Source organism: Terrapene carolina, unplaced genomic scaffold, assembly GCF_002925995.2.
Source record: "Terrapene carolina triunguis isolate 2854851 unplaced genomic scaffold, T_m_triunguis-2.0 Scaffold714, whole genome shotgun sequence".
Lineage (NCBI taxonomy): Eukaryota > Metazoa > Chordata > Testudines > Emydidae > Terrapene > Terrapene triunguis.
Window position 1 is genome coordinate 20,268,459 of NW_020665065.1, and position 12,678 is coordinate 20,281,136.

The following is a 12,678-nucleotide window of genomic DNA, read 5'->3' on the forward strand; positions in this document are numbered from 1 at the left end:
TAGATAGAACCAGAGGGTTAGCAGGGACCACAAGGGTCATCTAGCCTAAGCCCCTGCCAAGATGCAGGATTTGTTGCGTCTAAGACCTTGTCTACACAACAAGGTTTTGTCGACAAAAGTTATCAGTGGAGGTGTACACCTGGAAATGCTCTTCCCACTGATGTCACTCCCCTGCTAGGACGACATAATAAAACCACCTCCCTGAGCAGCATAGAGCTTTTTGTGACGTAGTTAGAGTAATGTAGCATCCGTGTAGACACCTTGCTTGGTTATGTCACCCTAACTGACCTCCAGGAGGTGTCCCACAATCCTATCCTGACCGCTATGGTCAGCGGTTTGAACTCTGCTGCCCTGAAGGTACACAGCTCTGCCCCTCTCCCCCGGTTAAAGGCCTGGGAATTTTTGAAAGGTCCTGCACAGTTCACACCACTGAACATGCCAGCTGTCCGCAGCAGACGCTCTCCGCATGGAGCACGCCGAACTGTTGGCTCCGCTGAGTCTATGGGGAGAGGAGTCTGTGCAGTCACAGCTTCGCACCATTTTGATACCTACAGGATGATTGCTAGTGACATGCAGAAGAAGGGGCAGGAGAGGGACACGCAGCAGGATTGTGCTAAAATAAAGGAGCTGAGGCAGGCGTACCAGAAGGCAAGTGAGGCCAACCATCGCTCTGGTGCAGCGCTGAAGATGTGCCTCTTCTACAAGAATCTTCACACCATCCTCGGCAGCAAACCCACCTCCACCACCATGAGCCCCATGGATACTTCCGGGGGACTAGTCTGGAGGCAGCGGCCAGTGGACTCAACCCTGGTGACAAAGTGGTGGATGCGGAAGTGGAGCTGGCGTACAATATGGAGCAGAAAGCAAAGGTAAGAGATTGAAGTCCAGGACTTCCATGGTAGCATTCTCTGAGATGCTCCCAGTTCCACACGCAGGGCCAGTTAGACAGGCAGAACTGCAGGGTCTCAATGCGTGGATGAGACGATGGCAGAGGGAGGAGGGGTTTAGATTCATTAGAAACTGGGGAAACCTTTGGGAAAGGGGGAACCTGTACAGGAAGGATGGGCTCCACCTAAACCAAAACGGAACCAGATTGCTGGCACTCAACATTCAAAAGGTCGTAGAGCAGTTTTTAAACTAAGGACTGGGGGAAAGCTGCCAGGTGTGGAGGAGCACGTGGTTCGGACAGAGACATCCCTTAGGGGAGGATCTATTAATGGAGAATCTCCATGTCCTAGTGAGGACAAGAGGATGGAAAATGATAAAATACAGGCAGGGTCTGATCAGAAACAGTCAAATAAAAAAGAGTCCTGTTCAATTACATCATATAATGGCAGACAGCTAAAAGGAGACAAGTTTTTAAAGTGCTGGTATACCAACGCTAGAAGTCTAAGTAATAAAATGGGTGAACTAGAGCGCCTAGTATTAAATGAGGATATTGATATAACAGTCATCACAGAAACTTGGTGGAATGAGGATAATCAATGGGACACAGTAATACCAGGGTACAAAATATATCAGAAGGAGAGAACAGGTCGTGCTGGTGGGGGAGTGGCACTATATGTGAAAGAAAGCGTAGAATCAAATGAAGTAAAAATCGTAAATGAATCAAACTGTACCATAGAATCTCTATAGATAGTAATTCCTTGCTCTAATAATAAGGATATAGCGGTAGGGATATATTACAAACCACCCGACCAGGATGGTGATAGTGACTGTGAAATGCTCAGGGAGATTAGAGAGGCTGTTAACATAAAAAACTCAATAATAATAATGGAGGATTTCAATTATCTCCATATTGACTGGGTACATGTCACCTTAGGACGGGATGCAGAGATAAAGTTTCTTGACACCTTAAATGACGGCTTCTTGGAGCAGCTGGTCCTGGAACCCACAAGAGGAGAGGCAATTCTTGATTTAGTCCTAAGTGGAGCACAGCATCTGGTCCAAGAGTCAGATATAGCTGGACCCCTTGGTAATAGTGACCATAATTGTTAGGGTTCCTTTCCCACTCTGAACTCTGGGGTACAGATGTGGGGACCCGCATGAAAGACCCCCTACGCTTATTTTTACCAGCTTAGGTTAAAAACTTTTTCAAGGCACAAGTTTCACCTTGCCCTTGAACAGTATGCTGCCACCACCAAGTGATTTAGACAAAGAATTAGGGAAAGGACCACTTGGAGTCCTATTCCCCCAAAACACAGAGGATTTCCCCTCTTGGCAAAACTTTAAAGATACAAAAAAAAAACCCACCTAGGAATAAACCTTCCTCTTAGCACAGGGAAAATTTACAAGTGAAAACAAAAGATACTCTAATGCATTTCCTTGCTATTACTTACTATTTTTGTAATATTAGATGTATTATTTTAGTGGGAGCTGGATTACTTGCTTGGTCTCTCCCTTTGTCTCCGGAGAGAACACCCACACAGCACAAAACAAAGCCTTTTCTCCCCCCCAGATTTGAAAGTATTTTCTTTCCCCATTGGTCCTTCTGCTCAGGGTGCCAACCAGGTTATTTGAGCTTCTTAACCCTTTACAGGTAAGGAGGGATTTTATGCTACCCTTAGCTGTATGTTTATGACAATAATATAATTAAATTTAATATCCCTGTGGCAGGAAAAACACCACAGCAGCCCAACACTGTAGCATTTAATTTCAGAAAGGGGAACTACACAAAAATGAGGAAGCTAGTTAAACAGATACACCTCTACCCCGATATAACGCTGTCCTCGGGAGCCAAAAAATCTTATCGCGTTATAGGTGAAACTGCATTATATCGAACTTGCTTTGATCCACCGGAGTGCGCAGCCCCGCACCCCCGGAGCGCTGCTTTACCGCGTTATATCTGAATTCATGTTACATCGGGTCGCGTTATATCGGGGTAGAGGTGTATTAAAAGGTACGGTGCCAAAAGTGAAATCTCTGTAAGCTGCATGGAAACTTTTTAAAGACACCATAATAGAGGCTCAACTTAAATGTACACCCCAAATTAAAAAACATAGCAAGAGAACCAAAAAAGAGCCACCGTGGTTAAACAACAAAGTAAAAGAAGCAGTGAGAGGCAAAAAGGCATCCTTTCAAAAGTGGAAGTTAAATCCTAGTGAGGAAAATAGAAAGGAGCATAAACACTGGCAAATGAAGTGTAAAAATGTAATGAGGAAGGCCAAAAAAAAATTTGAGGAACAGCTAGCCAAAGACTCAAAAAGTAATAGCAATTTTTTTTTTAAGTACATCAGAAGCAGGAAGCCTGCTAAACAACCAGTGGGGCTACTAGACGATCAAGGTGCTAAAGAAGCACTCAAGGACGATAAGGCCATTGCGGAGAAACTAAATGAATTCTTTGCATCGGTCTTCACGGCTGAGGATATGAGGGAGATTCCCAAACCCAAACCATTCTTTTTAGGTGACAGATCTGAGGAACTGTCCCAGATTGAGGTATCATTAGAGGAGGTTTTGGAACAAATTGATAAATTAAACAGCAATAAGTCACCAGGACCAGATGGGATTCACCCAAGAGTTCTGAAGGAACTCAAATGTGAAATTGCAGAACTACTAACTGTAGTCTGTAACCTATCATTTAAATCAGCTTCGGTACCAGATGACTGGAGGATAGCTAATGTGACGCTAATTTTTAAAAAGGGCTCCAGAGTTGACCCCGGCAATTCAGTACTGGGCAAACTGGCTGAAACTATAATAAAGAACAATAGTGTCAGACATATAGATGAACATAATTTGTTGAGGAAGAGTCAACATGGTTTTAGTACTAATCTACTAGACTTCTTTGAAGGGGTCAACAAGCATGTGGACCAGGGGAATCCTGTGGATATAGTGTACTTAGATTTTCAGAAAGCCTTTGACAAGGTCCCTCACTACAGGCTCTTACACAAAGTAAGCTGCCACAGGATGAGCGGGAAGGTGCTCTCATGGAAACAAAGGGTAGGTATAAATGGTCAGTTTTCAGAATGGAGAGAGGTAAATAGTGGTGTCCCCCAGGGTCTGTACTGGGCCCAGTCCTGTTCAACATATTCATAAATGATCTGGAAAAAGGGGTAAACAGGGAGGTGGCAAAATTTGCAGATGATACAAAACCACTAAAGATAGTTAAGATCCAGGCAGACTGCGAAGAGTCTCTCAAAACTAGGTGACTGGGCAACAAAATGGCAGATGAAATTTAATGTTGATAAATGCAAAGTAATGCAGATTGGAAACCATAATCCCAACTATACATATAAAATGATGGGGTCTAAATTAGCTGTTACCTCTCAAGAAAGAGATCTTGGAGTCATTGTGGATAGTTCTCCGAAAACATCCACTCAATGTGCAGCAGCAGTCAAAAAAATGAACAGAATGTTGGGAATAATTAAGAAAGGGATAGATAATAAGACAGAAAATATCATGTTGCCTCTATCTAAATCCATAGTATGCCCACATTTTGAATATTGTGTGCAGATGTGGTCGCCCCATCTCAAAAAATATATATTGGAATTGGAAAAGGTTCAGAAAAGGGCAACAAAAATGATTAGGGGGATGGAACGGCTTCCGTATGAGGAAAGATGAATAAGACTGGGACTTTTCAGCTTGGAAAAGAGATGGCTGAGGGGAGATATGATTGAGGTCTATAAAATCATGACTGGTGTAGAGAAAGTAGATAAGGAAGTGTTGTTTACTGCTTCTCATAACACAAGAACTAGGGGTCACCAAATGAAATTAATAGTCAGTAGGTTTAAAACAAATAAAAGGAAGTATTTCTTCACACAACTTATATTCAACTTGTGGAACTCCTTGCCAGAGGATGTTGTGATGTCCAAGACCATAACAGGGTTCAAAAAAGAACTAGATAAGTTCATGGAGGGGTCCATCAAAGGCTATTAGCCATGATGGGCAGGAATGATGTCCCTAGCCTCTGTTTGCCAGAAGCTGGGAATGTGCGAAAGGGGATGGATCACTTGATGATTACCTTTTCTGTTCATTCCCTCTGGGGCACCTAGCACTGGCCACTGTTGGAAGACAGGATACTGGGCTAGATGGACCTTTGGTCATAGAGTCATAGACTTTAAGGTCAGAAGGGACCATTATGATCATCTAGTCTGACCTTCTGCACAACGCAGGCCACAGAATCTCACCCACCCACTCCTGTAACAAACCCCTAACCTATGTCTGAGCTATTGAAGTCCTCAAATCATGGTTTAAAGACGTCAAGGTGCAGAGAATCCTCCAGCAAGTGACCCGTGCCCCACGCTGCAGAGGAAGGCGAAAACCCCCCAGGGCCTCTGCCAATCTGCCCAGTAGAGCCATTCTTAAGTTTTTATGTTCTCATCTGGTGGTGCGACGAGTCAGGCCCTCTTTTCACTCCGGAGGGGTCTAGCCAGAGCGGCACACAGATAAGCAGCATACAGAGCCGGTCTGAAGCCACAGTAGGGTGACCAGATGTCCCGATTTTATAGGGACAGTCCCGATTTTTGGGTCTTTTTCTTATATAGGCTCCTATTACCCCCAACCCCCTGTCCCGATTTTTCACATTTGTTGTCTGGTCACCCTAAGCCACACGCATGCAGAGATGCACCCATGCATCCTAGGTTACCCTTAGGAGTGAGATATCGGGTTCAATTATCCTAGCCTGTGGAAAAGGGTACCAATATTCAGAACAGACTCCCTAGCCGCTTATAGTAACCCCCTTCGGAAACCACCTTTGTCCCTTCTTGCCCTTTCCCCCTTCCCTCCCCCCAAACTCACCATAATTGGGACTCGCAGTGACCTGTGTGCTAGCCAAAGGACAACAAGAAAGAGGGGTGTGTAACTTTTGTGACTCATGGCTGTGAGTGCAATCACAATTCTGGTTCTGTTCATTGTTTCTTTGCCTTCTGCTGATGAGACCTTGAGAACACACTCCTCCACACTGGTGGAGCGCCTCCATCAGATAAGGCAGCGACCCAGGAATAAGAAGGATCTGTTTCACAAAGCACTGCAGTCAACAGATGCAGCACATAGCGAAGCAAGAACATGGAGGGAGACAATTAATGAAAAATTCAGGCTGGATAGCCAGGAAAGAAGACGAGGGGGGAGCAGATGATAAAGCTCCTAGAGGGCCAGACAGAGATGTTGAAGTCCCTCATTAGCCTGCAATCAGAGCAAATCTATGTCCGACTCCCCCTCCAACCATTACAGTACTCCAGTCCATGCCCTCCCCAAACTCCCCCACCTCATTCATCATGTGTTCCCAATCCTGCACAGTACCCCGTGCACGCCGCGCCTGGGGACTGTTTTTTCCAATGCAAACTGGAGTTACACCCAGCTGTGAGAACCCTAACTGTGAGACTGTTCCTCATTTCATGTTCCCTGTTTGTCCAAAAGTTTGTGTTTTATCTCGTTATTAAACTTGAGTCTTTGAAATAAAATGAGTCTTATTTAGGACATACATACATAGCTCAGTGCTAACATTGAAACACAGTGGCTATAGGTAGGAATATTTGCTCCTTGCAATTAATACTCAAGAAGCAAGCACTACAGGGGTTATTCATGGTGGCAAGTAAACACTGACTGGCTGAATGCATCATATACAGACATATTACTGAGAATCATTCTCAAAATGCTCCTTCAAAGCCTCGCTGATTCGAATAGCCTCCGATTGCTCCCTTGTATCTGGCTGCTCAAAATCAGCCTCAGCAGCCCACCCCTGGGGTAACTTTTCCCTCTTCGATTCATAAATATTATGGAGAGCACAGCAGGCCGCAATGACCATCGGAATATTTTCCTTATTGAGGTCTAACCAGCCAAAAAGACAGCACCAGCCACCTTTTAATCGGAGAAAAGCACATTCAACGGTCATTCAGTATGTGCTGTGCCTGTTGTTGAAGCAGCTCTTGCTGCTGTCTAGGTTCCCCGTGTAAGATTTCACAAGCCACGGAAGCAAGCAGTATGCTGGGTCTCCAAGGATCACTATGGGCATTTGCATATCCCCCATTGGAATCTTCTGGTCTGGAAATCATAGAATCATAGAATCTCAGGGTTCGAAGGGACCTCAGGAGGTATCTAGTCCAACCCCCTGCTCAAAGCAGGACCAATTCCCAACTAAATCATCCCAGCCAGGGCTTTGTCAAGCTGGGCCTTAAAAACCTCCAAGGAAGGAGATTCCACCACCTCCCTAGGTAACCCATTCCAGTGCTTCACCACCCTCCTAGTGAAATAGTGTTTCCTAATATCCAACCTAGACCTCCCACACTGCAACTTGAGACCATTGCTCCTTGTTCTGTCATCTGCCACCACTGAGAACAGCTGAGCTCCATCCTCTTTGGAACCCCCCTTCAGGTAGTTGAAAGCAGCTATCAAATCCCCCCTCATTCTTCTCTTCTGGAGACTAAACAATCCCAGTTCCCTCAGCCTCTCCTCATAAGTCATGTGCTCCAGCCCCCTAATCATTTTTGTTGCCCTCCGCTGGACTCTTTCCAATTTTTCCACATCCTTCTTGTAGTGTGGGGCCCAAAACTGGACACAGTACTCCAGATGAGGCCTCACCAATGTCGAATAAAGGGGAACGATCACGTTCCTCGATCTGCTGGCAATGCCCCTACTTATACAGCCCAAAATGCCATTAGCCTTCTTGGCAACAAGAGCACACTGTTGACTCATATCCAGCTTCTTGTCCACTGTGACCCCTAGGTCCTTTTCTGCAGAACTGCTACCTAGCCATTCGGTCCCTAGTCTGTAGCAGTGCACGGGATTCTTCCATCCTAAGTGCAGGACTCTGAACTTGTCCTTGTTGAACCTCATCAGGTTTTTTTTGGCCCAATACTCTAATTTGTCTAGGTCCCTCTGTATCCGATCCCTACCCTCCAGTGTATCTACCACGCCTCCCAGTTTAGTGTCATCTGCAAACTTGTTGAGAGTGCAGTCCACACCATCCTCCAGATCATTAATAAAGATATTAAACAAAACCGGCCCCAGGACCGACCCTTGGGGCACTCCGCTTGAAACCGGCTGCCAACTAGACATGGAGCCATTGATCACTACCCGTTGAGCCCGACGATCTAGCCAGCTTTCTATCCACCTTACAGTCCATTCATCCAGCCCATACTTCTTTAACTTGCTGGCAAGAATACTGTGGGAGACTGTATCAAAAGCTTTGCTAAAGTCAAGGAATAACACATCCACTGCTTTCCCCTCATCCACAGAGCCAGTTATCTCATCATAGAAGGCAATTAGGTTAGTCAGGCATGACTTGCCCTTGGTGAATCCATGCTGACTGTTCCTGATCACTTTCCTCTCCTCTAAGTGTTTCATAATTGATTCCTTGAGGACCTGCTCCATGATTTTTCCAGGGACTGAGGTGAGGCTGACTGGCCTGTAGTTCCCCGGACCCTCCTTCTTCCCTTTTTTAAAGATGGGCACTACATTAGCCTTTTTCCAGTCATCCGGGACCTCCCCCGATCGCCATGAGTTTTCAAAGATGATGGCCAATGGCTCCACAATCTCATCTGCCAACTCCTTTAGCACCCTCGGATGCACTGCATCCGGCCCCATGGATTTGTGCTCATCCAGTTTTTCTAAATAGTCCCGAACCACTTCTTTCTCCACAGAGGGCTGGTCACCTCCTCCCCATACTGAGAAGACAGAGGCAAAAAAATCATTGAGTACATTAGCTTTTTCCACATCCTCTGTCACTAGGTTGCCTCCCTCATTCAGTAAGGAGCCCACACTTTCCTTGACTTTCTTCTTGTTGCTAACATACCTGAAGAAACCCTTCTTGTTACTCTTAACATCTCTTGCTAGCTGCAACTCCAAGTGCGATTTGGCCTTCCTGATTTCACTCCTGCATGCCTGAGCAATATTTTTATACTCCTCCCTGGTCTTTTGTCCAATCTTCCACTTCTTGTAAGCTTCTTTTTTGCGTTTAAGGTTAGCAAGTATTTCACTGTTTAGCCAAGCTGGTCACCTGCCATATTTGCTATTCTTTCTACACTTCGGGATGGTTTGTTCCTGCAACCGCAATAAGGATTCTTTAAAATACAGCCAGTTCTCCTGGACCCCTTTGCCCTTCATGTTATTCTCCCAGGGGATCCTGCCCATCTGTTTCCTGAGGGAGTCAAAGTCTGCTTTTCTGAAGTCCAGGGTCCGTATTCTGCTGCTCTCCTTTCTTCCTTATGTCAGGATCCTGAACTCGACCATCTCATGGTCACTGCCTCCCAGGTTCCCATCCACTTTTGCTTCCCCTACTAATTCTTCCCTGTTTGTGAGCAGCAGGTCAAGAAAAGCTCTGCCTCTAGTTGGTTCCTCCAGCACTTGCACCAGGAAATTGTCCCCTACACTTTCCAAAAACTTCCTGGATTGTCTGTGCACCGCTGTATTGCTCTCCCAGCAGATATCAGGGTGATTAAAGTCTCCCATGAGAACCAGGGCCTGCGATCTAGCAACTTCTGTTAGTTGCCGGAAGAAAGCCTCGTCCACCTCATCCCCCTGGTCTGGTGGTCTATAGCAGACTCCGACCACGACATCACCCTTGTTGCTCACACTTCTCAACTTAATCCAGAGACTCTCAGGTTTTTCTGCAGTTTCATACCGGAGCTCTGAGCAGTCATACTCCTCTCTTACATACAATGCAACTCCCCCACCTTTTCTGCCCTGCATGTCCTTCCTGAACAGTTTATATCCATCCATGACAGTGCTCCAGTCATGTGAGTTATCCCACCAAGTCTCTGTTATTCCAATCGCATCATAGTTCCTTGACTGTGCCAGCACTTCCTGTTCTCCCTGCTTGTTTTCCAGGCTTCTTGCAGTTGTGTATAGGCACTTAAGACAACTCATCGATCGTCCCTCTTTCTCAGTCTGACACAGGAGTCCTCCCCTCTTGCGCTCTCCTGCTTGTGCTTCCTCCCAGGATCCCATTTCCCCACTTACCTCAGGGCTTTGGTCTCCTTCCCCCGGTGAACCTAGTTTAAAGCCCTCCTCACTTGGTTAGCCAGCCTGCTTGCGAAGATGCTCTTCCCTCTCTTCGTTAGGTGGAGCCCGTCTCTGCCTAGCACTCCTCCTTCTTGGAACACCATCCCATGGTCGAAGAATCCAAAGCCTTCTCTCCGACACCACCTGTGTAGCCATTCGTTGACTTCCACGATTCGACGGTCTCTACCCAGGCCTTTTCCTTGCACAGGGAGGATGGACGAGAACACCCCTTGCGCCTCAAACTCCTTGATCCTTCTTCCCAGAGCCACGTAGTCTACAGTGATCCGCTCAAGGTCATTCTTGGCAGTATCATTGGTGCCCACGTAGAGAAGCAGGAAGGGGTAGCGATCCGAGGGCTTGATGAGTCTCGGCAGTCTCTCCGTCACATCGTGTATCCTAGCTCCTGGCAAGCAGCAGACCTCTCGGTTTTCCCGGTTGGGGCGGCAGATAGATGACTCAGTCCCCCTGAGGAGGGAGTCCCCGACCACCACCACCCTCCTCCTTCTCTTGGGAGCGGTGGTTGTGGAACCCCCATTCCTAGGACAGTGCATCTCATGCCTTCCAATCGGTGGAGTCTCCTGCTCCCTTCCCTCAGATGTGTCATCTAGTCCACTCTCCGCATTAGTACCTGTAGAGAGAACATGGAAACGATTGCTCACCTGTATCTCCATTGCTGGTACATGGATGCTCCTCTTTCTCCTTCTGGAGGTCACATGCTGCCAAACTTCATCACCATCCTTCTGTCCCTGCTGCGCCTGCTCTGAATCTTCAGAACGTTGTGGCCGTAGAAGCATCTCCTGACGTCTGTCCAGGAAATCTTCATTTTCCCTTATGCAACGCAGAGTCGATACTTGTTTCTCCAGACCTCAAACCTTCTCTTCCAATATGGAGACCAGCTTGCACTTTGTACAGACAAAGTCGCTTCTGTCCTGTGGAAGAAAGACAAACATGGCACAACCTGTGCAGGTTACAACAGCTGATCGCTCACCTTCCATATCCCTGTCCTCTTAAGAGCTTCCTCAGCTGTTGCAGTAACTACTCAGAGAAACCCGCAGATGAAAGCCTCAGTGAGCTCTCCCCAGGCGAACTCCCTCTGTTAGCCTCTGCTGTTCACCGCTCAGCTGGTTCGCTGCTGACTGCCCTTATATACCAGTCAGGCCCACTCAAGAGGGCCTGACTGGTATATAAGGGCAGTCCCTTACATATAAAGAAAGTCCCAGCATGCAGCTTTCTATACAGTCCAGTATTCTGAAAGATGCATGCATCATGCACCTTCCCTGACCACCCCGCCTTGATGCAGTGAAACAGCCCTGGTAATCCACCAGTGCCTGCAAGACCATGGAGAAGCAGCCTTTTCAGTTGATATTCTCCGTCACAAGGTGGTTCGGGGGACAAAATTGGGATATGCGTTTCATCTATCGCCCTGCCGCAGTTAGGGAATCCCGTTGCCGCAAAGTCATCAGTTATTTCCTGCATATTACTGAGAGTCACAGACCTTCGTAGCAGGAGGTGATTAATGGCCCTGCACACTTGCATCACTGCAGCCCCCACGGTGGACTTTCCAGCTCCAAACTGATTCGCGACTGACCAGTAGCAGTCCGTAGTTGCCAGCTTCCACACAGCAATCGCCACTCGTTTCTCCACCATGCGGGCAGCTCTCATTCTGGTGTCCTTGTGCCACAGTGCTGGCGTGAGCTCTGCAAATAGCTTCAGGAAGGTGGCTTGGCACATTGGAAAGTTCTGCAGCCACTGCTCATCATCCCATAGATGCATCCTGGTGTGATCCCACCACTCAGTGCTTGTTTCCCGAACCCAGTACTGACGGTCCACCGTGCCAAGCTGGTCCATGAATGCCAGCAGCAATCCTGAATGGTTTGTTTCCCTGGCAGACAGCAGGGCAGGCATCACCGATTCACTCTCTGTTTCGCAGCTGACCAAATACTGCAGGACCAGCCGTGTTGTGTTCATAACGCTCATCACCAGACTGGTCAGCAGCTCATGATCTGTGCCGCCAGGCAGAGATGGCAGGTGCACAGTTTACAAGGGCTGTTGAAAAATGGTGCAAAACAAAGTAGGAGGCCCATGGAATGATGGGACAGAAAGAACTGCATCATGGGACGGCAAGCACGTCCCCATGAAGCCCCACGATCCATTCCCAGAGCTCCCAGCACCAGAGGGTGACAAAGGGTGGCGAGTTGCACTATGGGATAGCTACCCATGATGCAACGTTTTCTTTGTCGATGCAAGAGCAACGACTATGGACACGCTCAGCCAACCCAAGGAGCATTGTGTGGACGTGCTCTCCCGATGTTATTAAAATGACATGATCGTCAACAAAACTTAAGTCGACTTAACTCTGTAGCCTAGACTTGGCCTAAACGCCATCCAAGACAGATGGCTGACCAGCCTCTTCCACTTCTGCACCAGCTGTGGGGGCACCATCCTGGCGAATAGCAGCGTGTCACAGCTCCCCAGTTAGGCCACAGCCTTTTTGAACAGCACCCTTCTCTGCCTCAGGGTAAACTCCTCCAATGTGAGAACAGTCTGCAGATGTGCACATGCAGTCAGTAGCCTGCCCTCTGCTCCCCTCATTCACCTCCCCCCAGCCCACCACCACCACCACCACAGCATCGGCGCAGGGGCCAACAGAACAGGGAAGTCAGGTGGAAAACGACACATCATCTTCACACTCTGCCTACACAGACCTGCTTGCTTCCTCTTCGGAGCCTGATAAAGTGATTGCCA